The following is a 4,398-nucleotide window of genomic DNA, read 5'->3' on the forward strand; positions in this document are numbered from 1 at the left end:
TCGGGCCTCAAACCCATTTAAAAAAAAAACCAAAAACCAAAAGAAAAAAACGTAAAAAAGTCCAAAAAAAAAACATTTTAAACCAAAATATTTTCCAACCATGTAAATTGAACATGTAAATTCAATTGGGCTAAGTTAGAGTCAAAAGTTCAAACCGATTATGTCCTAGTCAGAACTCTATCGAGTCATAAACCCGTCTTCCTTTACACTTTGGGTCTTTTCAAATTCAAGTCAAGTCCTAAGGCGTCACGCCGTCATTTTGGACCCCCATACCCACATTAAGTTAGGATCTATACATTTTCGACACCTCGAGTCACACGATTTGAGGCTTAACACACGAGTCTCAATGGGCCTCATATTTGAGTCTAAACTACAGCAGTCTTCTTAAACACATATAACCAAACCTCGAGTCTAGAATCAACGTGTGTCGTCAATCTCGTTAATCCAGTCAACCATATAAATGTCACTCTGTCGAAGTTAACACTCGAGTCTAAAATTAAAGTCAAGCATCGTGAATTCAAACACGAGAAGTCGCTCACGACGTTTCACGAATTCCCAAGTCAAGTCTGGATCTGTCGTCTTACCCTCGTGTTTACTTGTCCCTTCCTGTGTTCCTTGTTTATTGCCTTAGTATGCGTGATCCCATGTCGAATCGAGTTGTAATGGGCATCATTTCGGTCGAGTAGGAATCCAGCAAGTTTCGTCAGTTAGCAAGGTCACGAAGCAGTTCAAGCCACAATCACCATGTCCCTCCAAGACGTTTATGCCATGGTCCTACGAGTTCAAGCTACAGTGGAAAATTTGAGCATTCGCGTCCTCACCCTTGAAAATGGGATGGTGGAAAAGAACATGCCACCTAGAGAAACCTCTAGTCTAGGTCGTCCAAAGCTTACCTCTTGCAATAACCATCATCCTAGAAAGCGGAAACCAGCTGAAAGGAAACATGGGAGACATCAAAGGGTGCTTACCCATTTAGGCATGTCATATGCCGATGCTTTGAGGAGACTCTCTGCCCAAGGCAAGCTACATCCAATAGGCGAACCTCTAGAAGGGCAATAAATACTGCTAATATCACCAAGGTAGAGGTCATGATATTGAAGAGTGTTTTCTCTTGAAACACACCATCAAGATATGATCGAAGAGGGCAAGCTTCCTAAGCCACCTTCTGTCGAGCAATCCAAGAAAATCGACCCTCTTGGGTCTAATATCATTAAACATGACGAGGAATCATCTCTAGACTGTTCTCATCTCCTCAATCCTCGTGATGATGAAGATATAAACGTGCTCGAAGACGACGATATCAAAACTGGAATGCTCATGCTTTCCATTGCCTTCAACAATAAATTTTCCCAGTTAGAAGGAGCCATTGATAGCCTAATGATGTGACCATAATTAGCGCACATTTAGTCCCCGAATTAGCCTTGTTCCCATGCTTTTTAGTGCATATTTGGGTCATTTATTGTCTTTAGTTCTTTGTTTTGCATATTCTTTGAGGTTTTGTGTCCTTGGTAGGAAAGGAGTGCAAACCTTGAATTTTCATGGCAAAATGAGACTAAATTGATTGAATCCAATGACCAAGCATCAAGGAGAGACAAGATTAGAAGGCCTTTGTACATATTATAGTAGTTGGGCAATGATGAGGAAAGATCCTTGCATCCCCAAGGAAATCCCCAAGGATTTTATGAAGAAAAGGGAAGAAAAGAAGAAGAAACACGGCTGAACAGCAATCCGCCCGTCTTCCCCTGAAGACGCCCGTCTCCCAGGACCACAATCCGTGCGTCTTCTACCAAAGACGCCCGGGCAGTAGCACCTAGAAGACGCCCGTCTTCTCCCAAAGACGCTCGGGCAGAGACTCCTGAATCCGGTCGTCCCGTGCCTAAGACGCACGGATTCCAAGACAGAGCAAGTCCGTTTCTTCAAGCTTCAAGAAAGATGCCCTTCCTTCAGAAAATACCGGCGTTTCCCTAAGTAGGGACTTAATCGTCATTTAAGCCCTTAGTTAACCCTAATGCATCCACCTAATTTCCACTATAAATACCCCATTAGTCTAATTAGAAGAGCATGTTCTTCTTATCAATTCTTAGAGTAGTTAATATCAATCAAATCTCTCTTTAGTTTTGTAATCAACAATTAATCAAGTTTTAATACAAGTTTTATTTCCTTAATCTCTCTTTTGTTCATCCTTTATTTTGGGTAATTGAAGATTATTTGGGTTATTATTGGGAGATTGACAACCTCTCAATCAAGCATCAAGTACTTCTATTATTCTTTGCTTTATTATTGGAATCATTAGTAGGTATAATTCTCTTAATCCCTTTTTAATTATTGCTAATTACTTTCATTTGTTCATCATGTTTCACTTTGTTGGTATGATTGACAACCTTGCTAGCATGTTCAACATGATAATGAGTGAGTAGTTCCATAGCTGGGGTTAATGGGTAATTAGGGGAAACCAACATGGGGAATGATTCATGCTTAAATTAATATGCTTTCATGGTTTATTTGCTTGCTTGTTTTGATCTCAACTCATGCACATGTTATGTTTGATGAAATGTGAGCCTATGAATCCTTGCGTTTTTTACCCATCACCTATCTTTTCAATGAGACTTGTAAGACATAAACCAACTTGAGTCTCATTAGACCATGCATGTTGTTGAGTAGGGAAGACTAAGTCGACTTGTAGGTGTTGTACAATCTAATCGATTCGGCTCCGGGACCCAAACTTTCCTAGGATTATAAGATATAACCCAACTCAATCCATCACAACAATAATTGCTTGCTTATAATTTGAGAACATGTTTGTATGGTCAATTCCCATGAATCCCCTATGACCCCATGACACCCTAGTGCTTTTTATCAATTGTTTACAACCCTTTTAATTCATCTTGCTTATTTACTTTCATTGCTATTTAGTTTAGTGACCTTCTACATCAACCCAAATTGTGACACTCCTAAGACACCACTAGTTGCAATAGAAATCTCATTTCAATTCCCGTCCCTTAGGATCCGACCTTTACTTGCCTCTTTACTTATTGTAGAGTTGTTTGTGAAGTTATAAATTGTGTTTTGGTCTAGGTGCTTCCAACGACAATTGTTCCGAAAAATAGAATATAGCTCCGAAAATAGTCCGACCAAAAATGGCGCCGTTGCCGGGGACGGTGTTATCTTAATTTAGATTTTCTTATATTGTTATTAGTTGTGTCTTTCTTTGCCTTGAGGAAGTAAAACTCCTCAAGGTTTGTTCTAATTGTTTTCGAGTTGTTTGATATTTTGCATGTCTAGAAGGTCAGAAGGTGATTTGTTACCTTTTGATCGTGAAATTGAAAGAACTTTGACAACCAATAGAAGACTTGTTAGGAGAAATTTGAGAAGTATTAGTGAGGTGGTAAATATTCAACCAACTATTGAGTTCATCAACCCTTTTGCAAGAGAAGGTGAGGAGAACCCAACACAAAATACAACACAAAATCAACCCACAATGCCTAAGTTTTCATCACATTCCGTACCCACCGAGGAGAACCTACCCAATGGTACTCCCACACCACAACATCTAACCGGAAATTTCATTGCCAAGTCCGCATTTATCCAATTAGTCTAAAGGAGCCAATTTGGGGGGATGCCTAGTGAAGACCCTCACTCTCATATGGAGACCTTTTGTGACTATTGTGATGCGATTTCTCAAACCGGTGTAACTCAAGACCAAATTCGATGGGCCTTATTTCCTTTTTTTCTAATTGGCAACGCGAAACAATGGTTGAAGGGTCTTGATAAGGCCACTCTCGGAATTGATTCTTGGAAAAAGTTGGCTCTAGCTTTCTACAAAAAATTCTACCCACCGGAAAAGACTAACATGCTAAGAGCTCAAATTACGGGTTTTAAGCAAAGGGATGAAGAATCTTTGTATGATGCTTGGGAGCGGTTCAAGGGAATTTGTCGCTCATGTCCTCACCATGGACTTAGCGAGTGGTTCTTGGTACAACAATTTTGGAACGGTCTATATGAAGATTCAAGGAACATTCTCAACATGGGATCAAATGGAATGTTCACCGAAGTTGATGACAATCAAACTTGGAACAATATTGAGGAAATGGCGGTCCATAACTCACAATATAGTAGACCTCGCAAGGCTACTAAAGGAGGAAAGCATGAAGTGGACTCCGTTACTCAATTGGGTGCTCAACTTAGTGCTCACATTGATACCATCAATTTGAAGTTTGAAAAAGCTATGGCTAGACTTGAAGATGCCTCAAAATCACCAAAGCATCATGTTAATGCAATGACGGCATCCTCATCAATCCCAAGTGGGATATGTGAGAATTGTGGAACTTTGGGACATGACTCAAGTTAATGTAGGGGAACAAATGAACAAGTGAATGCTTTCCAAGCATACAAGAGTGG

General features: G+C 40.1%; 1 non-coding gene across 1 annotated transcript; it reads right to left on the bottom strand.

The window, feature by feature from the left end:
* Positions 1–3,850: 3,850 nt before the first annotated feature.
* LOC141624131 (small nucleolar RNA R71) lies at positions 3,851–3,957 on the bottom strand. The gene has a single exon (XR_012533941.1). It is a non-coding gene; the product is annotated as a small nucleolar RNA R71 (small nucleolar RNA).
* Between the last annotated feature and the right edge of the window lie 441 nt (positions 3,958–4,398).

The sequence above is a fragment of the Silene latifolia genome, chromosome X, assembly GCF_048544455.1.
Source record: "Silene latifolia isolate original U9 population chromosome X, ASM4854445v1, whole genome shotgun sequence".
NCBI classification, from domain to species: Eukaryota; Viridiplantae; Streptophyta; class Magnoliopsida; order Caryophyllales; family Caryophyllaceae; genus Silene; species Silene latifolia.